Source organism: Pholcus phalangioides, unplaced genomic scaffold, assembly GCF_987345545.1.
Source record: "Pholcus phalangioides strain wild (caught in Gottingen) unplaced genomic scaffold, Ppha-v1.0 ptg000042l_1, whole genome shotgun sequence".
Classification (NCBI taxonomy): domain Eukaryota; kingdom Metazoa; phylum Arthropoda; class Arachnida; order Araneae; family Pholcidae; genus Pholcus; species Pholcus phalangioides.
In genome coordinates this window covers 32,984,432-33,011,314 of record NW_028301628.1, presented here as the reverse complement: position 1 = coordinate 33,011,314, position 26,883 = coordinate 32,984,432, and the positions used below count along the sequence as shown (strand labels likewise).

The 26,883-nt window shown below is 35.3% G+C and overlaps 1 protein-coding gene across 2 annotated transcripts in view; it reads left to right on the top strand.

Moving 5' to 3' along the window:
* LOC149064912 (sodium- and chloride-dependent glycine transporter 2-like) overlaps positions 1-26,883 on the top strand; it is an 89,362-nt gene that overhangs the window by 9,095 nt on the left and 53,384 nt on the right. The gene's annotated exons all lie outside the window — the stretch shown is intronic.

The following is a 26,883-nucleotide window of genomic DNA, read 5'->3' as shown; positions in this document are numbered from 1 at the left end:
TTTCCCAGCATGGCCCTAGGTCATATTGGACCACCTGCTAAAATCTCTTCATTTAGACACATCGGCGGGCCATGATCTGGTTCGGAGGAGGAGGAGGTTAATATTTCCGAACTGAAAGATGAGAAGGGGAAATAAAAGGGGGGAAAACACTGAAAATCAATCCAGATCTGAATTTGGCCATTAAAAGGTTAATCGTAAAATAATTTCTGTATTATCGTGGTTTTCATTTTCAATGCAAAATTCATCATTAATCAATGTCCATACATGTATGTAAAATATATTTTTTTTTTCAATGATATTGGATGAGTTTCAAATTGCTTATGCAATAAGTACTTTCAAGCTCTCAAAAAAGTGAATTAAAGCTTAAAATAATTAAAATCCAATAAAAATGAATCAATTCATTTTTAGATAAAAAAAAAATATTGTACTTAATACACAGTCGTATTTTGTACTAAAATGACACGAAAAGACTTACTTTCAAGAACTTAGTGTAATGGATATTTTTTCGACCATGTATTTGTCATGTATATTCATATTTATACCAAACAACAGAAGATTAAAGCAACCAAATAAATAAAATGACGTTCTAGAGTTTATTTCAAACAAATATATTAACTCATTAAAAATCATCGTCGAGGTAATTTTTGAAACTTTTTAAAAGCACAAAATCATAAAAATAATTCCTAGGCGTATTTTCATGGTTTAATGATGTTTTCATGATTAATGATGAATTCACCAAACGTGTGTTATTTTGGTTTCGATTTTAGCTTTATTATATAAAATTGATTTCGCGTGTGTTTGTGTGTTATGTTCCGTATACAAATCTACACTTTTAGACCGATCGTCACCAAATTTTGCGTATGTATGAAACACGACTTGAATGATGGGCTACTTTGAAAGTTCGTCAGAACTGGACAAATGACCGAAATGGGGGAAAAACCGTCGGGCAAAAATGGATCGCGAGGACCGGGTTCAAACCCCCACTGTCGCCACAGTGGAGGTCGGCTAACGTCGGTTTTCTGCGGTTCCCAACTTCGAGACAGGAGTGAAAATCGATCTCCCAGTTAAAAAATCCCGCCACAGAGAGCAACAGGCCTACAACGGTACAATTATTAAATCACTACACTTCACTCATAGTTAGAAGAATTGATGGCAGCACCATAACAAGCGTTGCACAGATAAGTTAACGTTAGGTTCATAACACATACACGCACATTCTCCAGCATGGCCAGAATCTTCTTCGACCACCTGCTAAAATCTCTTCACTGTGACAGAGCGGCGGTCCATGATCTGGTTTAGGAGGAGGAGGGGGAGGGCAAAATTGATTCGTAAGCTTCATTTTTCCAATGTTTACTTTGGTATCGTTGTTCTCTAACAATATGTTTCAGATGCGTTTTTCCCTTTACAATGGTTTTTCACTTTTACAACGTTTCCAATATAAGGAGAATTCGCAAATGGATGTCGTAATGATCTGCAATAATGTAAAATTATTTCGAGGAAACGATGCAATGGCTTTGATAATTGCTGTTACAACTAACGTCCTTTTTTATTATTCTCCCTCCAATTAATAAAAGTTCGCAAACTCAACTCGCGAATAATAATACGAATAATAATGCGTTTTCATATCACGCAGATGCATTTTTACAGAAACAATAGTTTATGACACAGTTTCTCTTTTTTTTCCAATACAGATGGTGACTGTTTGAGTCATTTTCATTTTTCCTGCTTGTGTACATATTAAAAAAAAAAACCACAAACTTCTCATTTACTCCTTTTAAAAAAAGCGTTTCCATATTCTAACGTAATGTTTTTCGTTTTAATATCGAATTTCTCGAGTATCATTATTTTCCATTCTTTAAAAGAATATTACGGTGCCGATATGAAGCAGTTTTCCGCATTAGATTAAAAAGATTGTTATTCTGGGGCGAGTGTTTGATGTGAGTAGCTCTTTTATTTCTTGTTGTCTCCACCTCGACCAGCGGCAGCAGCAGAATCTAAATGAACGTGGTGTGAAAAAAAGAAACGTTGTTAAACAGGGTATTAGCCCGAAGCCGTAAATTAATTTACCTGCTGAGCAACAAGAGACACGCGGTCTCGCCCATTCCTCGTGACCAGGACCTACCTTTGGTGGCTGGTGCCGCTCTGGTACAAAAAAAGGAAAAAAAAACACGCTGCACCACGTGTAATAATATCCCTTTGCTTAGAAAATCCCACGGCTTAATGTCATTTTCCCGGTATGAATTTCTGCCGAGACGCTTCTAAATTTTTCTTTATGGTAATTATTTCCTGTTTCTAATATGTACAGGGAGATACAGAAAGAATCACCCGATTTTAAAATTACAAGTTTTTAAAAATCAAAAACCCAGATTGATTAACATAATTCAGTAAAACTCGGTTGTCATCTTCACGCATGAGCCAGAAATCAGAGGCAAAGACCATTTGAATTATGTACACATATATGTACCGCAGGTCTTGATTTGGAAAAAAGAATCATTAAAAACTATTTGAAACCATTTAAAACCGTTCAAATGAGGTACGTAGGTTTATATATGTACCACTGGAGCCGAGAGGTCACAACGACATCAAAGATTCCACGAAATTTTGACGTTACAACCGAGGTTGACGTTTTTATGATCTATTACGAAAAAAATATAATCAGTGGCAATTAAATACTGTTCACGAGGTTTTTATTTCTTTATGATTAGGGATGACCATACTTGATTGAAAAAAAATGGACAATTAATATGAGATATTACCGATTTCACCAAATATGTTGCTAAATGTCAGCGAAGTAGCCAAATATTGTTTGTTATACAAGCTGCTTATTTGTTTCGATGTGCCAATGCATTATCGAAACATTGAAAGTGTTTATCACATGACTTATTTCAGTCTGTTTTACTGGATCGGATTGCAGTCCAAACGCAAATTAGATTTTATGAAGCCGAAGAAGACGGTTGTCATTATACCGAGATCTTACTGTAGTTTAATCGTTTTTCAAATTTCTTGGAGAAAACATTATTGAAACGAAAACAAAAGTGACGAAATCAGAAATTTTTCGAATCATTATCTCGATAACAGACTATAGAATTTTAGTCATAGTAAGAAAGGAAAAAAAAGACAGGTGTTCTTTTTCGAAAATTCGGCCCCAATTAACTGATATTTATATGTATTTCTATATTTCTAGGGAAAGCTGTATCCCTGGCTTACGCGGTTGTCGTCGGTCCCACCTATCACGTAACTTCGGAGAATAATGTATTTCATTTCTAAGTACATGCATATTTTATATATTTGTACAGACTTTTTTCGACATTTCCATATATCTCAAAGGAACGTGTGTCTTATTGGATGTCGACTGCCCACATAAATATTAAATCTTGGCTTAAAAAAGACACTAAAAATATTTTGACCCCCCCCCCCCCCCCGCCCACCTTTCGGCTGATGAACTCGTGTCATATCTTTGAATCAGATCTTCGTTAAAATTGCCTTAATGGACTAAAGATGATATAATGCGAGGAAAGAACACTTCGCTGTGATTATTCTCCGTTAACGCATCAAATACCTTATATTTTCTGGTTCGCTGAGTTCACCAATTGCGATACTTTAAAGTAAATCTTTCCACTCTCTCACGAACACTTATTATCGTTGGAAATCCGATTTAGTAGCAACTGCAATCTAGACTTTCTAAGCCAAGATACTATCTATACTCGGAAGGCTTATTCTTGAAGAAGAAAATTAATAGCTTTCTTTAAGTGGTCGAAAATTTGTACAAATTCCAGCTAATTTCTTCCGGTGCTGAAAAAACTCATTATTTCTCCAAAACTCTTTTTTTTTTTTTTAAATTGCTTAATTTATAACTATTATTATACAGGGTACGTAGGTAACGGAGCACATGGTATTTTACTAGTGAACCGTTGATCCTAGAAGCGTACTTTCAATTAGAAAAAGTATCCAAATAACGTGTAGACCTCAGATAAGTTATTCATGTTGCAAGGACAGTTGTATAGTTATTAAAATAAAAAAATATATTTATATATAAACTTTTCATACGGACACCCTGTACTCAAAAATCGAATTAGAAAGTTGTTGCACTGTCTCTCCTGAGGCAAGCAAAAAAAATTTCCACATTTCCAAGTGCAATATATTCGTATTTGAATTCAAAAAACGAAGAAAAGTTAGGGAAAAAGCAGCATAAAAATGCCGGTGAAATGCGTTGTTTTACAATTTTTTTTTTTTGCATCTTTACTTTTTGAAAATTATATATTAAACAACTTGACAATTTTTTTGGCTAAACACAATCAAACCTCTGTACAACGTTACCACAGCAGATTGAATAAAATGACTTCTCTTAAGCGGGGCGACTTAATAACAGATAAGATTAATTTGCTATTTATGCTGGCAGGGATATTAAAACTGACGTTATAAACGGAATAAAATTTAAGTTGTTGACGTTATACCGAGATCTTACTGTAGGTTAATCGTTTTGCGAATTTTACACACATAAATTTTCGAACCATTATCTCGTCGATAACATAATTTTAGGGCCCTCTATCGGGGGAATAGTCCTGTATTACGAGCATGTCAAGGCTGAATGTTATTGAACTTACTTTCATAGGTCTTTATTTTGCGAAATATAATGCACTCTCCGTTAAAAGTCCCCACACAGAACAATTGTTAAAATATAAATAAAACCAGTTCATGTAACACAATAAAGAACAAAAAATGCATACTCCACTGGATCGGTTCTAATCTTTTCGCATGACCGATTGTTATCATCATTATTATAGTGGCACATTGTAGTACATATACACACAGCGAAAAATGGACGCAAAATCACTTGACCCCACTTTTCTTGCGCATGAAAAAATGAAAAAAAAAAAACATATCTTTTGTACATTGCACGTTGCGTGTAAAGTAGGACGGAATCTGCATGTAATTGAAAACGTGAATGAATGGCCGTGTATTGCGGTTGAAAAAGAAAATACACATTCACAGAATTTGAGGAAATATTAGTATTTCAAAAGCTATTTTAAGAGTTTTTTTTTATTTATGTAGAGATATATATCCAACGGTATGAATATCACAGATTGATTTTTTAATTAGTACGGACCGACATAATTAATATATTAACCGGGTTTTTTTATGAGTTTATGATTCAATGACGGAAATTAAAAATGAAGAATAAACGAAATCTGAACCAGAAAAATTCCGGGTAGTGAGAAAATTTTTTTACATGACAATGTTCTTGAACCAATGCTTTTGCGGACCGGTGGAAATAGTTGAGAAACTTTGCTGAGAGAGAGACCGGCGAGAATATGAGAAATAAATTGCAGACTGGCAAATAGTAAATAAATAATAGAAATAATTTTAGAACTGGCAAAAATACGTAATAAGACAATAACTTGCGGATTGTCAAAAAGTAAATAAGTAGGAAATATAATTTGTAAATCGGGTAAAACATGTACATAGATATAGGAGAAATAATTTGAGGATGGGGGATAAATTGGAGAAATAGTGAAATATGTGTACCGGTAAAAAGTAAATTAACAAAAAAAGCAATTTGATGATCGATAAAAAGGGAATATAGGGGAAAAATACATTTATAGGAGAAATAATTTGATGATGAGTATATAAGTATGTAAATTGTAGGGATAAGTAAAATAAATAAGTTGAGGACCGACAAAATAAAAAAAAAATCCAAACCTAAACCTTCATGGATAGAACAAATATAATTGGAGGACTGTCAAACAGTGCTTAATTTAGGATATGAAAATTGTTATTTGGCTTTTTAACTGGCGCTACTTTACTTATCTTTGACAATTTTTTGGTGATAATTAGCGCTGTTCCACATGGATCCCGATTATCCGTATTTTTATGAAGAAAATATGACCAATATTTTCTACTGATATTTATTAGAGCACCTTTCGCGGACCGGATGATACCCATTCTCGCCATAAGTAGTCCACTTTAGCTTTCGTGAAATGATTTTAATCGAATTTATGGTGACTGAAAATCTTTATCTGTAATAATTACGATATACGGTTATATACGCACTGTATATAACTGTACGGTTATATAAGTATTATGTACAGGTCTATGTTTTTACTGCAATGGTTTATGTTAGTTCCATTACAGAGGATTGACTCGTCGAAAATTCCCGAGAACGGGCGAGAAAAAATTTCCGCTCGAAAATCCTTTTACCCGACTATTCCATATTCACTCTCCTGATAACATGTTCTATCAATACCTTTCTCTTCGGACATGATATCAGCCACCTCGTTGGGCATTTTGCCTGTTGTGGCGTTGTATTTGTATTTGTATATTTGTTTATAAATGCATACATTTGTCAAAGCAATGACAAGAATCCAATTACAAAAAAAATCATGGTTTTTCAGGTTTCTATCATCTTTTTAATTGGAATAATCATGAAAATAAATAAGGTATTCTCCCGCTCTTCGCGCACAGGGTGTTTCAAATAGGATTAGCTCTGCAACCATTGACTGTAGAAGTATACTTCTAATTATACAAAACGTTTTCAAATGACATGCGATTTTTTAAAATGCCATAATTTTTTTGAGGCATTGTATGCTTAAAAAGAAATTCGCTTTTTATATAGTCCGCGTGTGTCCCCAAAACTTCCAATTAGTGAAAAGCAGAGAAATATCATTTGCAAAACTATTCTATATCTTTTACTCTAATACAGTATTTATCGAGATATGTGACTTGGAATGTTTCAGCATTCATCGCCAATGAATGAGGGTTAAGTTCGCATATTGCGAAAACGTAAATTAAATTCAAAGTGAAAAAAATCTTTAAAAAAATGTAATTGTAATTGAGACGAAAAAAGTATAAAAAATAGTTTCACTCTTCAATAATTTTAATTATAAAGCCTTTCAAGTGAAGTTGTTTCTCAACGAAACCATCTTTTCATTAGCGTTTTTTATGTGACCAGTGGTCAGGCGCTAAACTAAGGCAATGTGTTAGGAAGGGTGATTTATTGTGTAGGTTCGGAGGATCAGCCCGTCTTTTACGGGACAGACCGATTTTTTCCATATTATCCGATTCTTGAGAAGATCGATCGTCTCCATCGCATCTTCCCTCATCTGGATCTGCGCTTGCCAGTGAAAGTTTGAACTAGGAGCAACGTTTCATGCAATTTGATTCTATTTGCAGACATTTACAATACTTTGTGTAGTTTTTTGTTTTTTTCTTTCATTTCATTTCTTGGTCCCCAAAAGGATGAATAATTATTTCATTACAATTTTGTTCGAGAGAGATGAAAAGCATCTGAAGCAATAAACGATGTAGCGCACTTATATTTTAAATACGCGATAAAGTATTATCAATAAAATAACCAATGATGGAGGTCATTTCATTTGTGCACACTCCCTGATAAAAATGAAAATTCTCAAGAGGTTTGTATTCCCAATACAAACATACCAGCGATAATTTGCCAAAAAAATTATAATTTTTCCATCTTCAATTATCTCGATGAAAATATTGCTGTTAAAAATATATTTTTTTTTGCAAATTAATTTTTCAAGCGGGTTCTACATTTTTCTATTTGGAAATTTCAGTAAACATTGACTGTATTAAAAGTTAATTTTTCTATTTTTTTATGTATACGGCCCCATAAAAAATATACGACATTTTAAGAAACAGCATGTCATCTGAACGTCAATGAATTGGTGGGGGGGGGGGGGGGAGGTCGCGAGAGATTCTCCAAAATAAAAACGTCCAAATAAGAAATTCATTTTTATCTTAAAAATATGTCAGAACTAAAAAAATGTCTTTACTCAGCTGAGCTAATTACCATGTAATTTTATCAAATTCTAGCTGTACAATAATCAATATATCAAGTTAATACTTTTACCTTTTACTCGGAAAGAATCACTCGATTACAAAATAGCACATTTCTTAAAAATTAGAAACACAGAATATGATTAATTGAACCCGGAAGTTCAGGAAAAAAATGACAAATGCCTTATTCTCAATTTTTTTTTTGTTGTTGTAAAAACGCCTTTTCTGAATTTTTTGTAGAACTTGAATATTTTTAGTACATTGAGAACTTCAAAAGAATTTTCTTTTAAATTCTCAACCCTTAGTATTAAAGGACTCGGTCGATTGCCCTCCAGATGGGGGGGGGGGGTTTGAATTTTAAACGTGTTCTTGCAATATTTCGATTGCCCCCCAGTCCGATTTTCTTCATTGTAGGCGATGGAATGGGGGAGAGGGATTTATATTACTTTCTAGTTTTACACGTATAAATTTTTGTCCTATTTTTTCAGATTCTATCGTTTTTTATCCGAGAGAAATCAATTTTTCAATAATTTCCAAAGTAATTGATATTATTTGGAAAAATACTATCCACTTATGAAATAATCGAATACAGCGAAAAACATCGGTTAATACGATGTTTCTGCTTTCATGAGCCAGCCTAAACCATTAAAATAACTTGATGCCCATTGTAAAGAATTGTTTATATGTTTGTTAATTATGCATTGAATGTAAGAAACAGGGCTGGACAAATTGCTCGACATGTCCAGGGTATGTAAGAATTTCGACCAGACAAAATTTTTTATATGCCCATACATTGGCTATGTTCGATAAATTATTCTCTAAAAATACTGTATATTCCCAATCTTTAAACGCTGATATTTTCGGAATGACGAGAGGCACTGAATTTCTACTTGGAGGATTTTCCGAAAAGATTTCCCACGCTTTTTTCGGCGTCATTTGTAAACAGTGGATTCCGCTTATAAAGTTCACACTGTACGTTTTCCCCGCTTAGTGCGACTTTTATTTTCATTGTCCCAACTTTCACTACTACTCGTCAAAATTTCCCGTTTTAAATGCTTTCTCGCTTTTACAACGTTTTTTCACGATTTTTTTTTTTTTTTTTTTTTTTGTGAAAAACATTACAAGCCGGGTCGACTGTATCATTTGTCTAGAGTTCATCTTTCAGCTCGTATTGATGAACTAATTCCGAATTGTTAAGTTCTTTTACCAATTTCATCGGCATGGACTTCCTATTTGTGTGCATTATTTATATATATATATATATATATATATATATATATATATATTTTTTTTCTATCCGTTTTTTCTATTTCTATACCAATTATTATAATCTATCATTGAAAAGTAGATTCAATGAGTGCAGTAAATTTTTAGAAAGTTTTCGGACCATTAATATCACAGCTTTTAGTTATTTTTCCTTCTTTCCATTAATTATAAACTTTTTAATTAATATTTCAGACATTTTTAGAAACTTTTTGTCTGTCTATTTCAACGGTTTTTAGTGCCAAAATTTCTGGGCTCTAGTGATAAGTAATGTATGTGAACTCAAGTGTAGAATCATTTTCAATCGGAGGATTCTTTCTTAATCAACCTTTATACGAAAATTAATGACCATACACCACGTTGCACTTCCATCTTGCATAAAATACAACTGTGAGTACATGAAAAAAACAAAATAAATATTTATATAATATTAAAAAAAATTGAATATCGGTAAAATCAATAAAATCGCCTAACTAAAACCGAAACAAGCGTTCCGAAAAGTGCTTTCGGGACAGCGCATTTCATTTACTGGCGAGAAATCGGAAGATACCGAAAAACAGGGATATATAGTTACTCTATGTACGGGGGGTACGGATAAATTTTTTGGTCAAAAGAGAATCGCTTTTCACACAAAAAAGTTTGGGACCCACTGCTGTATTGTCTAATCCGAAAATTCTAACATTTCGACCCTTCAAGACGTAGCCTATGCACATCAAAGTTGGCTGTTGATTCCCCACATAGCCTACCTACCTAGTTTTTCTTCAAGTAACTAAAGACTACATTCCACGTACATTTCAAAGAAGAGAAACGAGCAGATATTTCGAAGGATTCAGCGTAATTTAAATTCATATTCCGGTTTCGTCCGATCGCAATAGTATATTACAAACGGGGGGGGGGGGGAAGAAAACGAGAAAGAAGACGGACGTTATGCAAATACAATAATATGCGTATATGACGCCTTTTTCTGGAAATATTTTTGATTGTCCTGCGCGAAGCATGGAAAGGAATAACAATAAGTGGAGCAGTTCGCCGAAGGCTTTCTTTGTGGTCGGTCTTCTTGGTCTTCGTCCTGAGAAAAATAAGATGATAATAATTAAACATATTCGCGTTTGGTGAGTGTTCTTCTTCTTCTTCTTGTGTTTGGTGCAACAACTTTTTTTTTTGAACAGGTGTTTGGTAGTTGTGGTTTGGACACTTTATGAAGAAGAGCGAGGAAAAAGAGGCACACATGGTACAGAAGGGTTAATGAACCGAACGGCAACAGACTTTTTCATTACGTCATCATTGGTTGCCGTGGACGTCAGCAGAAAGTCGCCCATTAATTTTGTGCACTATCCACTATGTGCGTATGAAATCATCGAGATAGAAGAAAAATATTTGTCTGAAAATCCAGCCTTGGACATAGCGAAAGATATATAGATAGTGAATCCATACTGTGCCGAGGATGTTCAATGCTGGGCCAAGTAAAATCAATTGATTGAGATTAGATTTTGGGAAGACCTTGCTATGTAAAATGCTAATACACAAAGTACCCCTGATATAATGATTTTGCTGTTCTCATCCGGGTTGTCTGGGATAAAAATATCCAAAAGTAACAGCTGACAGTGAGAGAACTACTGTGATAACTTAAATTTCAATAGAACTGAATAGGGCGACTCCTCGAATTTACTTGCAGATCAATAATGTTCGATGTGAGCACCGTCAGTGGCTCTACAGATGCCCAAACGGTGCTCGATCTCTCGCCAAGTGTTTTATAGCATTTGAGTTGTTATCGAATCAGCTGCTGCAGAGATGTGCTGTTTCTGAAATCATATGGAGTCTTCACGTTTCACTCAGTTCGTGCAATGCGTTTAACACGAGTCACTGATTTAAATTCAGCTACCCTAATCATGTACCAAACCTCATGTTGCGGCTACTTTGTATCGTACATGAACCTTGCACACATACGCATTCCTCTGGAAAATTTCTAACAAATTGGTTGCATGCAGGAACATGTTGTGTGTGTGTATATGCGTAGCCCTAACTTATTTATGTTGTCGTAGTTTTGCTGGTTTCGTGCTATACTTGTGCTGCCATTAGTTTTCCACAACTGCCATAATTTGAAGGGAAAATATTAATAGAATTTTCATGTTATCTAAGTATCGTGTTGAAGATCTGAATTCTCTCTACTAAGAGACTGGAGACCAGCTCGCTGCTACTACTATTGAACCGCAAACTGGCTGTTGCTAACTACTACTACTACTACTAACTAAACCGGACACATGCATCTCGTAAACATTATTCGGAGCATAAAAGAGCGCGGTAGCACAGGTCGATAAGATACTCGCCTAAAGTAACAAAGGATGTTATAAGAGGTGTAGCAGGTTCAATATATACCTGGTTCGTCCTTGTCAGAAAGTTTTCTGACTTTGGGTACAACATAAACGGCGACATGACCACAGAAAAAGATTGCTACCGCAGGGAGTCCGGCACCCAGGGGTTAGCGCAGCAACCCCTCCGTGAGTATGAAAAAAAGACAAGATATCTAACGCTGCCGTTCGGAATCGGCAATAAATTGTAAGTCCCGGTCTAATGAGCCCTCGTATGCAGAAAATGGTAGTGCGACAAAACGATCAATCCCCCCAATTGATAGTGCAGTATTTATACGAGTAAGCATGTGTGGTTTAATTAGCATTAATAAGCCGTTTCTTTTGGATACATTTAAACTAGAACATCCTAGGATGCATAGTTTTGAACATGTTTCATATTACATGAAAATTCGTCTGCTTTGACGAACGGAAACATCAATATGTTCGAAATTTCGCAATTCTTTCGGACATGAATAAGCATGCGTGGCTCTCTCATTATTAACATTGGAGCATGACTTTCAGCGTTGAGAGATAAGTGCATGGTCACACATTTTGATTCGGACAACCCTCATTTTACTTACGAGTTGAATGGTATTACTATTCCGGATGCAACAAGGGTCGCCGATTTGGGAATTCTCATTGACGAGCGACTTAGGTTTTCTGAACATTGTTCAACGGTGGACAAAAAAAAGCGAATAAAATGCTCCGTTCGATTCTCCAAAATGCCTCTTCGCGTTCTCCTAAAGTCATTCTTCTGCTTTTCCGAGACTTAGTCCGTTCTGGACTGAAGTATACCGTAAGGTCTTGAAGACCATACCTACAGAGGGACATAGACTTGATTGTGGAGGTGCAGAGAAGAGCTACGCTTGCTCTTGGTAGCACACAAGGCTTAAACTATGAGGAAAAACTTGAATATGTTTGCATTTAAGTTATACGCAGGTGTTGGGGGGGGGGGATATTATGGAAGTGTTTAAAATTTTCAACAGGCCGAACAGGATGTATCATGAGTTATTAATACACCTTCAACCAACTGCTTCGACAGGGTGGGAGGACACACCAGTATCGTTTAGTAACGGACAATTCTAGATTGTGGTATCGCAAAGAGTTTTTCTTCTAATAGGGTTGTCAACAAATGGAATAGCTTACCTCAGGGGATCGTGAATCCTAACACAATTGATGCGTTTGAAAATAACCGCGATAGCATAGTGGGATAAATCGAGAAGCTATCCATACTTAGAATTAAGACACTCATAATCTTTTTTATGGGCAATGTATCATAATTAGTGACTTTTTATTACTCTTTTTTGGTTGTTGAATTTTTTTGTATAGTTTAAATATACTTTAAATAAATGAATATTTTTTATGGACATATTTTAGCCACCTCGTTGGGAATTTTGGGTATTGTGGCATTAATAAGCCGTAACTTTTGGATACCTTCAGCCAGGATAGTACCCTTGGGTGCTCAGTTTTGAACATGAACTTCATATCGCATGAAAATACGATTGCTTTGACGAATGGAAGCATCAATTACGCTCTCGAATTTCGCAATTCTTCGGCACTTCTTTCTTTATACTTGGTTTAAATAAACGCGTTTTCTGTGGTCAATTTAATTAATAAATACAGTGAGATCGATCGTTTCTCCAGTGGCTAGACATTAGCTGTCCACGTGATACACATTAAAAAAAAAAAGCTGTGATACTAAAAATGTTGTAGAGTAGAAGGTCAACTGGTCTTCTTACTGCGAGTTGAAGGAAGTGTTCAGCTTACATAATGCATTTTTCTTATTATTATGGTTACATTTATTATCATCATGACTTGTAGTTACCATCAATGCCTGGAAAAATATCATGGAATAAACATTCAAGTAATTACCTGAAAAAAAAAAAATGAATTCAGAACTGGGGTTTTGTCGACACATAAAAATTTTTTTCGTTCGTATCATTTATAAATACAGTCGAATCCCGTTATAACGAACTCCAAGAGACCGGAGAAATCACTTTGTTATAACGAAATTTTATACGGAATTCCAGGTTTTTGCATTGTTATTATGTAAAATAATCTGTGGGAATAGAAAAGTTTCCGTTAGAACGATGTTTTTTCGCCATGACAGTATTCGACTGTATACACAGTCAACTGTCAACGTGACCACCTGTTAATATCCAGAATAACCACTATGTGCAGCGTGAACAGCGGTTAGTCGAGCTCTAAGGGCTTCCGTAAAGTGCTAGAAATCATTCACATTGATAAGGAGCCACGCTGATTGAAGTGCAGTTAACAGCTGCGCGAAGGTTTAGAAAACGAACAATCCGATCTCGGTGATTCAATAGATCAGTGTTTCCCAAAGTATGCGTCATGGATGCTAGGGGCGTCGCGGTGGCCTGGAGATATTTATTTATGTGCCTATTTAAGCATTGAAGTGGTTCTCTTTCAAGAGAAATTACTATATGTACGAAGCAATTCTGGGAAGCCGCATGTGAATCACTAATCAGCAAGGGAGTGACGGGTGACAAAAGTTTGAGAACCACTGCCATAAAATATAATCGATTGGGTTTAAAGAGGGAGAAAGTTTGGAGAAAAATACGGGAAATTCCGATCCTAAATATTAATTGCAGCCAAAAAAAAAAAAATTCACTTTTCCAAAAATTAGCAAATTATTGCTGAAATTGCTACTGCACAGGGAAATGAAGCACCATGAATGAGAACGCCGTAAACAAAAATTGTATTCACCAAAATACCATCTCTTAATAAAAATTGCATTCATTGGAAAAACTTTCATCGTGGCGAGGTGACCACATTTCATTGCAGAAAAATACTAAAAGTTGCAGTCTTAACTACAGTAAAAAGCGGGACGTCACCAATTATCACCAAAAATGTTGCCATAACTCGCCAAAATCACCAATTTCAGCTAAAAATTCTGAAAAATTACCAATGGATGGAAAATGAAGGGCTACTAGAAATTAGAGTGAATTGAAATGTAGCTCAAAATTTTGAGCAATACAAATATGTGTGATGGAGTATGTACAAATTATAGTCATAATTATTATATAATTTATAAGTTATTAAAATTATCTCCATTCACGATTTAGGAGAGGATTATAAATTCAATTGAGCTTCGTTGAAAAAACGGGATAATTGTATAAGACAGAAGTCAAAATGGCGAATTGCGAGAATGCCCAGTGTAATTACGGGACATATAGTCACTCTACTCCTGGGCTTTTGAGTACAGAAAGGTTGAGAAACGTTGATCTAGACGAGCGATTCCCTACGTGGGCATTAACGCCCCCTGCGAGGCGATGGAATGATCCAGGGGGGCGGTAGAAGCTACGGGTATAACATTGGATCCTATGCGTTGGGGGCGATGAGAGAAAAAAATTTCTGAAGAAGGGGGCGATGAGGCAAAAAAGGTTAGGAAACTATGGTCTAGACCAGCGGTTCTCAACCTTTTTCACTCGCGGAGCCCTTTTTAGTAAAAAAATTCTATGGCGGAGCCCCGTAGGCCCATTTCTTAATTATTCATCAAAGTTACTGATTTATTTTTACTATTTAAAAATATTTCTAATTATTTTATTTTATTTTCTTCAAGCGGCCGCGGAGCCCCTGGAGAGTGCACAAGGAGCCCCAAGGGCTCCGCGGAGCACCGGTTGAGAACCACTGTTCCAGACCATAGTTTCCCAACCTTTTTTGTTACATTTAAAATGTTAAATTTTCATGTTATGTCAGTATCGTGTTGTAGGTCTGCCTGCTATCTGCGGAGAGACTTTTTCAAATGGGAGACCGGCTCGCGTTCGTGTCTCGAAGCTGGAAAACCGCAGCAAACCTACTTCAGCTGACCATCACTGTGCCGTCAAAGGAGTAATATTCGATGTGATCCATGTGCACGTGGAGCTGCTTTTGCAATGGCCTTTCTATGATGAAGGCAAATGTATGGGGGAAGGGGAAGCGCTTTCCTTTAGTTCTTGATCAGTTTCTTTCAGTTGACTGGATTCAAATTTATTTTTCCGAGAGACTTTCTCAAGGGAATGTATGAAATGTATTGTACTTTAAACAAAATATCGTATAACTCGTGATACACATTAGACCAGTGATTCCCAACGTGGGCGTTAACGCCCCCTTGGGGGAGATGTAATGTTCCAGGGGGGCGGTAGAAGCTACGAGTATAACATAGGATCCTATGAATTAGACTACGTTGGGGGGCGGTGGGAGAAAAAAGGTTGGGAAACTATACATTAGACCATACATGCTCAACCTATGGCCCGTGGGCCAAATGTGGCCCTAAAAGTCATCTGATGTGGCACGTGATAAACCCCTCCAGTGACCCTTCAGTTGCTCGCGGCGCATTTCCAGATCGATTAAGCGACCCAAAGCACATTTAAAAACACTTGAGTGGCCCGCGGCACGCCTCCAGTTCATTCAAGTGGCACTTGGTACATTTGAGATTACTTAAGTGGCTGGCAGTACGCTTCCAAATCACTCGATTGGCTTGTAGCACAATTACAGATCATTTAAGCGGTCCACGACACATGCATTTTTGTAGATCACTTATGGCACATTCCCAGATCACTTAAATTGCCCCCAACAATATTTTCAGATCACTCAAGCGTCCCGTGGCACACTTTGAGAACACCTGAGTGGCTCGCAGCACATTTCCAGATGACTTAAGTGGATCGCGGCACACTTTCAGATCACCTGAAAAGATCGAGGCATATGTCAAGGTAATTCAAGTGACTTGCGACACGTTTCCAAAACAGTGAAGTGGCCTGAACTCTCCAAAAGTTTGACCACCCTTACAATAGGCCGGGATTACACTATAAAAGTTTGATAAAATCCCTTTTATAAAACTTGAAAAATCCAGCCAATGAAGCTTATTGTTTACATTTGAGCAAATGCAACCCATAATCTTACTGGTTGAATTTTTCAAATTTTATAAAAGAACTTTTAGAAAACTTTTGTAGCGTAATCCCGGCACGAATGAATTACACTATAAAAGTTTGATAAATTCCTTTTGTAAAACTTGAAAAATCCAACCATTAAGGTTATTAGTTACATTCTAGAAAATGACACCGGTGATCTTATTGGTTGCATTTTTCAAATTTTATGAAAGGACTTTTATCAAACTTTTATAGTGTAATCCCGGCCTTAGGCTGGTATTACACTATAAAAGTTTGATAAAAATTATTTTATAAAACTTGAAAAATGTAACCAATAAACACATCTGTTACATTCGACTTAACTGATCCGCCTATTGGTTGCATTTTTCAAGTTTTATAAACGAACTTTTATAAAAGTTTTATAGTGTAATCCCGACCTTAGACAATTCCATTCTAATGCTGAATAACAAAAATCTAGGATTTTACTTCAAAATTAAAAAAAGTCCCGTTTAAGAAAATGGAACGAGATAACATTTTGCTACCAATTTATGTGGGAAAGAAATTTCACATTTTAATACACGTTCACCAATATCTTGATCGACCAAACGATGTATGGTCACTGTACCTGCAAACGGGACTTTTCGGATACATATATATCATTCGGTTATTGTTATCAGGAACCCCGAGTCCCGATGTGATTACATTAAACGGCTTAGAATATATTTCGTGTAGTTATTCACTCAATGAAATCGTGGCTTCGTAACTCAGGACGAGATCGATGCATGTTTTTTTTCCGGTTCGTTCGGAGATCAGCTGATGTAACAAAGTTGCTTTACACTGTATTTGCAGCTGGCGAGGAAGTTATTTGGTTCCACATTCAAAGTTTTTGTTTTCTCCTTTTTGTCACTGAAACTGTGTGTGCGGATTTCAATCGGAATCCAAGTCGTTTCATGTACTCAAAAGAAAAACGACCCATAAAATATCATACAGAATGTTTTTTGAAATTTTTTTGAACGGATAAGGAAGTTCTTCAACTCGCTGGTATAAATATTTCGCCCGATCCATATATATCTGCAACGTAACTTAGAATTTAATAAATATTATATAGTCTCTATGTTTGTTTTTCATTGCTGTCTCATCCAGGGCCGTAACTAGGCAGGTGCAACAGGTGCACCCGCACAGGGTCCACTTGGAAGGGGGGCCCCAGAAGGGTCCCAAATTCAATTTCTTGCACATGGCACAGGAATGCCTAGTTACGGCCTTGGTCTTAGCCGTCAGAAAATGTGTGAATTATTTCTCGCTTCTATTTATTTTTTGCCACTTGAAAATAGTTTCTCATAATTATTTACTTTTTTTTCGAACCTGTCTCTTTCTCTCTCTCTCTCTCTCACACACACACACAAATGATTTATCCTATTTTTTTTCAGGAGACAGTGGGGTAAATCGAGAAGCTATCCATACTTAGAATTAAGATAACCATATTCTTTTTTACAGACAGTGCATTTATATAGTATTAATTATTTTATCCATTTATAGTATTATATAGTATTAATTAACTATAGTATTAATTAACTATAGTATTAATTAACTATAGTATTAATTACACTATAAAATGCATTTAATGCATTTATATGGTATTAATTAACATAACCCATTTTATAATGGTTTATGGTGTTTTGGTTATATATGTTCCTGCTAAAGCCCGAATTTCGGGCATTGGCCGAGTCAACCGGACTGGCCACTTCACGAAGTGGCCAACTTCGGGGCTTTGGCAGCAACATATATATATATATTAGCGGGATGAAATTTCTAATATATATATTTGACATCCATATTTTTTTTATGGACATCTTTTGTTCAGCCACCTGGTTGGGCATTTTGCCTATTTTACCGCACACCAACTCCGATCATATATCGCCATACGGTAATTTCCAACAAGTGTATTTGTATCGAGAAGTGCGTATCGATACTTTACTTAGCACCTTTCGCTGGTCGGATGGAACCCCTTGGCGAGCCGCATTTGGCCCACGGATCGGAGGCTTTGCACCCCTACTGTATAATCAAGTTTATTCAAGTGCAACATCGAATATCCCTAAAGAATACTCGTTTAATAGCGTCATTACACAAGAGTGGAAACAAATTTCACCAGGCTATAAGTTGACAAATATATTTCTATCCGGCGTAATCATTTTCACGCCCTGAGCACGAATTTAATACCTCAAAATACAATAATTTATCATACAGAAAAAAAAATCACACTCAAAGCCATTACTCGCGATTACTTGCACCATTGATCAGCTAAATGACACAACACGAAGGTTTCTTTGATTCAGACAAATCCCAATGTCAAAAACAAAAAAAAATGTCATAGCAAGAATTGAAAGTGGCCAAGGGACATGAATGAGTAACAAATACATGGAAAGGGGGGATAAAATAATTCTTAACAAAAAAGAAGACAATTGCTCGGAGGTAGAAGATTGCTTCATGGGCTAAAACAAGCCGAAACACATTTATTTATATACCACAGGCAAAAGAAAACAAAACCAAATCTTTGGAAAGTGGGGAAATCGTTTCGCTCGAATGGACCATCGTCATTGCAAATTTCAAATAAAATATTGTTCCCAAGATTGAGGAAGGAAAAGCGTAACATATTGTAAATAAGAACGAGAAGAAAAATAAGTTGAAATCAAACGATAAGATGAAGAAAGAAAGCTGTGATTTCTCTTAAAATACAAAACGATTTAAGGAACTATTTTTCCGCTCTTTGGGTATTTCCCTGATTACTCGAAATTTATTTTCGAAAACTGTTATCCGCTCATTACTTATCATTATGTTACAGTCAACCAATCAAGATTTATATTTAACAAAAAAAAAAAACTAAATAAATAAAGCTTAAATAAGCATAATCTGGCACAAAAATGCTCCATATATTTGCGTATTTGTGTAGACAGTGGATAAAACGAGGAAAACCTTCTCGGGTTTTGAATAATTTATGTACAGGGTGTCTCTTAAATTCGTAAATAGTTTAGAAATTCATGAAAGTTGAAGGAATTTGCATAATTGAATACGGTTTGCAAAAAAGTTACCCTCACGAAGGAGGGACTTTGTTTTTGCACAAGAAAAAACATTAGTGCGAATTTCTGTCGATGGAAGGTGCTGCACTGAAGCAAATCACTGAAAATATGCAAATCTGAGTCCTATGAAATGCAGCCCTATGAATATCATTATTTAATCACGTTTCAGTGATTAGTGACTCATTTCGCTGCTGGTAAAAGACCTTTGTCACGCTGCCTTAATTACACACAAATGAAAATTTGTATAAATAATACAGTATGTACAAGATGTCTTATAAATTGGTAGATAGAAAATTAGTATAGATGGATGTAAAAATTCAGAAAAATTGAAGAAATGGTGTATGCAGGAAAAAAACCCCTTTTTTCGTTTAGAAAAGCCATTTAGTTTAAATTTTTGTCCATAGACGGCAGTGCACGAAATTGAAAAATTAAAACCTGGAAATATGCAAATCAGAGTCCTGCAAAACGCAGGGCGTATGATTAACAGCTCATTTCTGAATTTTCTTGTTACTGGCACTTACATAAGGTTTTCATTGTGATGTTGACACATCAATGGATAAAACACTATTGGGGAAGGCAATTAGTCTCAGCCACGAATCCCCGGCTGAAGCTTTACGAACGGTCAGACAAAGAATTGACTGGAGAAAAATTCAGGTCCAATCACGCCTGCCGGACTTTCATGCAGCGCTCTCTATTGACAAAAAATTTAATATTATATTTCTCTTTTTCTGTATCAAAAAAACTCTTCCCCCCCCCCCCCCGTTGGAATAAGTATTTCGCAAACACAGCATTCAAATATACCTATTCCTTCAATTTTCAGGAATTTTTAAACTATTTGCGAATTTATGGGTCACCCTGTACTTACGTATATTGGATACCAACAGAATTTTTATCAAATTTAATTAATTAGAAATCATTTTATTATAGCATAACCGTAAACACTTTATTTGCAGACGACTGTGCGGTTTTGTGCAGTAGCAAGGATGCAAATCAGGCCTTCAACAATTTACAAGAAACCATGGATGAAATAGAATATTGGTGTGATCAATCTGCCATCCAACTGAATAGTGACAAATGCAAATTTTTGTGGTTCACTAGACGTCGTAAAATACCGGACAGACGACTTCAAATTGGTACACAATCTTTAAGCCCTGTTAGACAAATAAAATACTTGGGCTGTATACTCAACAAAAATCTATCTTTCTCTTCACACATTGATCATGTAATAAACAAATCTAATAGAATTATGGGTATGCTCAATCGCATCACATTTCCACAGGCAAAACTTTCATTAAAGAACAAAATTATTCTTTTTAAATCCATAATAAGACCTACTCTACTCTATGCTTCGCCAGCTTGGGCGCACGCTTGTAAAACGAATATCAAAAAACTACAGACTATGCAGAACAAAATACTCAGAAGATTTGTTGGAGCCCCTTGGTTTGTTCGTGGAATTAACATCAGACAAGACTTGGACATACCTCACATATTCACATACATTAAGAAATTAAACAATGATCAATTCGAGCGAATGTTTAGTTCCCAATTCGAACATCTGAGGGAAATTGTTGACTATGATGCTGACTGCTTAAGGAAATATAGGAGGCCCAAACAAATTGGGCACCTTACATGGGAGAATTTGTAAAGATGCTTTCTTCTACAAATCTCATTGTATACATACTATTTTAATACATAAATTCTCTCATTCAATTGTATATACTCACATTACTTGCATACTATGTATCTATCCACTTTTGACATTTATTCGCATCTATTCGATTTGTATCTTCTCATTATTGAATTTTGTATATACACATATATTTCCCAATTGAACTTGCATATTGAACTTCACCTGTATATGATGTACATTTGAAAAAGGTGTAAAAAAAAAAAGAGCGAGAAGACTCTTTTTGAACTTTGGATTGTTTTGCTTACATAAAATTTGTCAATAGTAAATTGCCATTAATTTCTGATGCACTGAGTTGAAACAGAACTTTATTACCTGTATTGCATTTTTGATGTTACAGCTGGGGTTTTTGCGTCACGACTCCCATGTGATGTTTTTTCCCCCATTCCACTTCGAATATATGTTGCTAGCTGCAGATTGTGTGACCTGCTTCTGTGAACTGTGATGACATTTGCCTGATTATAGCCAGATCATGACTTTTCACCAATTTGATCAGTTCTTTTTACATGCACTACACATTCATGCAAACACATATCTATCTACAAACATGTACACATTTTCTTCTTCACAGGCCTTCTTGGCCAGTTTTTATGCCGGCAGTTGGCCCTCGCGGGCTGGGAATCGGCTTAAAGTTCAATTCTGGTCTGGTCTGAACCGTAAACACGACTCTTTTCGGATAATAACAGATGTTTGCCATCTTTCAACATATTAATAACGTAAATAGATGAGCAAATTTGGCATTTCTGGAAGTTTCCCTCAAAAATGCGATTCCTCCTCCCACACATTTTGTTGTTTTTTTTTAACTTTTTGATTGTTCCGGTCACGTCGACGCCCTTCCGCATTATATCTTCACTTTTTGAATTCTGATGAACGTATCTCCGTATGGGTGATCATCATTAGTATCACCTTTTTGTGGAATAAACTTTTGCTGGTCGGATAACTTCCAACTTTGCAAATACCATAATTATCGTTCAGAGGAAACTCTCGCTGGTCCGTGAGAGTAAACATTTCCTCAGCGCAACAAATTTATATAACCACGACATAATTTTAGAATCAATTGTAAATATTATACCTTCACTATATTTGATTTCATTTCTGTCTTGGGCCGGTATTACGCTATAAAAGTTTGATGAAATTCTTTTATAAAACTTGAAAACTGTAACCAATAAGCACATTTGTTACATTCGAGCGAACTTAACTGATCCGCCTATTAGTTGCACTTTTTCAATTTTTTTTTCTCTAATTCAATTTCAAATTTATTCCAGTTCAAGATGTGAAATAAATTACAATGTACAATATATTATTAGTCGACAAGAGGCCGGTGCCTGTACAGTCAACCGTAGACAATTTTTATGATCCAACTTTTAGTAAGAGGGAAAGAGTAGATGCTAAATGTGTTAAATAGAATACATCCATGCATCAAACAGTATAAATAATAATTATAAATGTACACACATTCGTAATTATATATAATTACAAATATATTCATCACATCCAAATACAATTTTCGTATAATACATTCAAATAAATTTCATATCTGATGCTAAGTTAGATAGAATTATGGCGCACACAGGCATAAAAGTAATAAGAATTTCGCTATTGGATATGAAAGTATACGTCAATAAGTATACGTCTATTGATAAGATTAATTTGAAAATGGCACTTTTGAATTTTGTATAGGTAGGTAAATTGAACGAACTTTTATCAAACTTTTATAGTGTAATCCCGGCTTAAGCCATTAGCGGGGGACAACGAAATATTTCTCTCATTCATTTATTATTTCCGGGTTCTCAAATTATTCCTCCTACTTATTTTTGCCTGGTCCTTAAATTATTTCTCTCATTTATTTTATTAAAATATTTCTCACCTTTATCTACTTTTTTCTGGTCCTTTAAAGTATTTTTCTCCCATTTATTTAATAAAGTATTTTTCTCCCATTTATTTAATAAAGTATTTTTCTCCCATTTATTTAATAAAGTATTTTTCTCCCATTTATTTAATAAAGTATTTAACCATTTATTTATTAAAATATTTCCCCCATTTATTTATTTTTTGTCGGTCTGCAAATTATTTCTCCCATTTATTCATTTTTATTTCTGGTTCGTAAAGTATTTAACTATATATTTATTAATGAATTTCTTTCATATATCTATTAAATTATTTAACCATTTCCTTATTGAAGTATTTAATCATTTATTTATTAAACTATTTCACCCATTTACTTATTTTTTTTTATCAATCAACAAATTACTTCTTTCATTTCTTTATTAAAATGTGCGTGCTTCTCTCATTCGTTTATTAAAGTATTTCTTCCTTTTATTCAATTTTTTTTCTCGTCCTGTAAATTTACGAGGGACAAATACTTTTTAAAACGAATGGGAGGAAAAATAATTTGCGGATATCACACACACACACACACACACACACGCACGCACGCACACATTCAGCTCGTTCTGAGGGTATCGAACAAGAAAGCTTATGGGAGTCTATAGACTCGGTACGCCCTGAGAAAATGCATCTACCTCAGTCAGCCCGTAAATTATTTCATTCGTTTATTAAAGTGTTTCCCCATTCATTTATTTTTTGCCAGTCCGCTTGTCAAGAGGCCAAATATGCGAAATTACTACTTCGCTCGGGCAAAAAACTGGTATATAATATAGAAGGACCCCAAGGCCCATTCTTACGGGACAATTTCAATATTTTCCGATAGTTCTGGCTGACACGACTTTTTTGTAAAAATGTGTGTGTGTGTCCCGTTTTTAACGCGAAGTGTACTTGAATTTTCATTCTTTACTGAAATGAAATCAGGATTTATTATTTTGATGACGTATAAAGTGCATGATAAAAAATACATAATAAACTTATAACTATAATCATCATAATTAATCAATAGTCATATAAATATTCATCTCAAATATTTGTCAAACTGAACTTTTTTTTTCGTGAATTGCATTTAAATCCAAGCGCTTACTTTCCCCATCATTGGCGATGTTTCAGTGATTTCAATGATAAATGACAACTGCGCTTGAATTCAGCAACTTCTTGGCGATAATTCGCAAGGTCCCGCATTTTCCCCCATAGGGATCTAGATTTCATGTATTTTGGTCGAGGAAATATAATCAGCTTTCAGGTATACAGTTTATAGCGTGTTGTTTTGTGTATTAATACTTTTTACGTTGTGTATTGATGTGCGGAACCAGGGCCACAACTAGGGAAGTGCAGCCCCCCCCCCCTCCATGCACAAAAATTTGAACTAAATATTTTTACTGTACAAAGGAAAAAAATTACCTATTATGAGAATTTTTTCGCAAACCGCATCAAAATACACCAATTCTCTTTCGATTTTTATTGATTTTTAAACTATTTTCGAATTTACGGACAACTTGTACACAATATATTTATTATGCAAATTTTCATTTATATGCAATGAAGGCAGTGTGACGAAGGTTTTTTTTATGGGTTACTTTTCTTTCCCAGCAGCGTAATGAGTCACTAATCACTAAAACGTGATTAATTAATGATGTTAATTATGGTTGAAGAAATGAGGACGAAGGAACATTAATTTCTCCGTCCGCATTCGTCAGCTTTCGCATTCAATACACACACACACACAAATAAGAACTAATAGCATACTACATACTTCTTTTTTTGAAATTTTAAAAAAGTGAAGCTAATTATTTCGTCCATTCAATCCGGATACGGGCTCTAAAATAGCGAAACTTTTTATTTCCTCATACACATTGCGTTTTTTTCCTTCTCTGTGAAACTGTATTTTGAAAAATTAATTGTACTGTCTTTATTTATTTTTCGCTCCGCCTTAAACTACCGAAAATTAGAAATGCAACGCCATCAAAGAGTGTTGGCGGTTCTTTCGACTTGAAATTTCGAAGACATGTAAGGGGGAGAAAAAAACAATATTGATGTGGCTTTCCTCGAGATTTGATCATCCAATCACTCGCAAAGGGACGTCAAAATTAGGGATAGGGCAGTGTATAAACTTAAAGAAATAAAAAATTAGCACAAAAAATTACGTTTGCTTAGGAAAATTTCTCCTCTTGCGATCTCATCTTTTCGGCAGTAGATGATCTGCATCCACAGCTTGGTCTTTGATTTCATTTTTCTACTTTATTTTTCCCCTTTTAAACCCGAGCATTCGTTTTTTGGGAATTTTCGAGGTGTTTTTGCATTTTTGATTTGATGCAGAGTATATTCATGTACAACATTTTCCAGAATTTAATGGCAAAATTTTATGTAATAAATCACACGTTTTACGAAGGGACTGTCTCCTGGAAGCCATGTCAACTGCCACACCCCACAAAAAAAAAAAAAAAAAATCAACTTTACATGCTATCCTCTGATGAAAGCACCCAAAGTTCATATTCACCATATGAACATAAGCTTTATTTTTACTGCAAGCTGTAATTGGTTTTAAACCTGTAGCTTTGTTTTATAAATAAATAAATAAATAAAAAATAAATTTCTAACTCAAAACTTACACAATCCTTTAAGTCAGGGCTTAATTCCTTAAGGTTACAAAAACACATTTGTGTGTGCACGCAGAGGCTGAAAGGAATATAACCGTTTACAAAGTTGACAGGGATATTCAATTGTTTTGCGAGATCAACTTTCGTCATTGATTTAAAAATCTTGGCAAATTCTTCCAAAATTTCCCGTTAATATTTAAGAGAAAGCGAATTTCGTTTTCTCGACATTACGAACGGCGGATTTCACCCATCCAGCAAGCAAAGCAATGGAAGAAAATGATCGACAGAACTGATACTGTTTGTGGGGTGTCCTATGTCTGTTATTGGCAGACCTGTACCTTCCAAATGCTTACAATGGACTTTCTCACCCTCTGGGGGATAACGCTGAAAACATTGGGAGAAAAAATAAATTCTGAAAGGACATATAACCGTCTTCCAAACAATTGGAACCCGTTTCTTTGGGGCTTGCCGTATCTTCGTATTCTCAGAAAAAAAAAACAATAAATAAATTTCTTAACTGTCCACTCCAAGTGGTCACATCAACCAGCTCATTGGCTATTTTCGTGCATATCAACAATCACCCCCAAAACTTTATGGCTTTTGCAGTGACAACGTGCAGAAACAATGTTTCAGCAACGCGTTTTTACTGCCTACAAAAATTGCGCACATCTGATGAATATAAATCACGTTGTTTTTTTTTGCAAAGAGTTCGAGTCGAAGTGAAACTGTCGAATAATTGAGGTCTTGCATCGAATAAATGAGTTATTTTAAAATTAAAATGTATAGGAACCAATTGAGACTGCAGACAACCGTCGTATAACCTAAGCGACGTATGAACGAGGTTCCTCTGCACTCAGGTTTGTATTTCGATCTCACGCGATATGTAATAACAATAAATCTCGTGAATGGAAGTCGATGTCAACCTCGTTTCCGATGGACCAACAGCCGCAAGCATTTTTCTGAAATACTGGGTCAACAACCTGTCACGAATTGAAAGATATATATGAATTAATTAAGTAATTAAACTAGAAAAATTAAATAGCCGCTGTTCTTGGAGATTTAGTTTCTGTTCCCCACCCCTACTTTCTTTTACTATATAGAAACTTTGTCATGGTATTTCCGGATCCAATCTTACTTTTCTTTGACATCACGATCCTCAGGGTAGGGAGAGATTCAAAGCAATAACTTGCATTAGAATTTCAGTTTTGATGGCGACATAAAATCGAGAATCATCGCGTCATAAAAATGGGATGACCAGTTTTCTACCAGACGAGACATTCAGCCTCAAGGTTCTAATAAATCGGGGCTCTTCAACGTGTTATTGTGGGCCAAATTGAAGCATTTCATGGTTCACGTCAACAA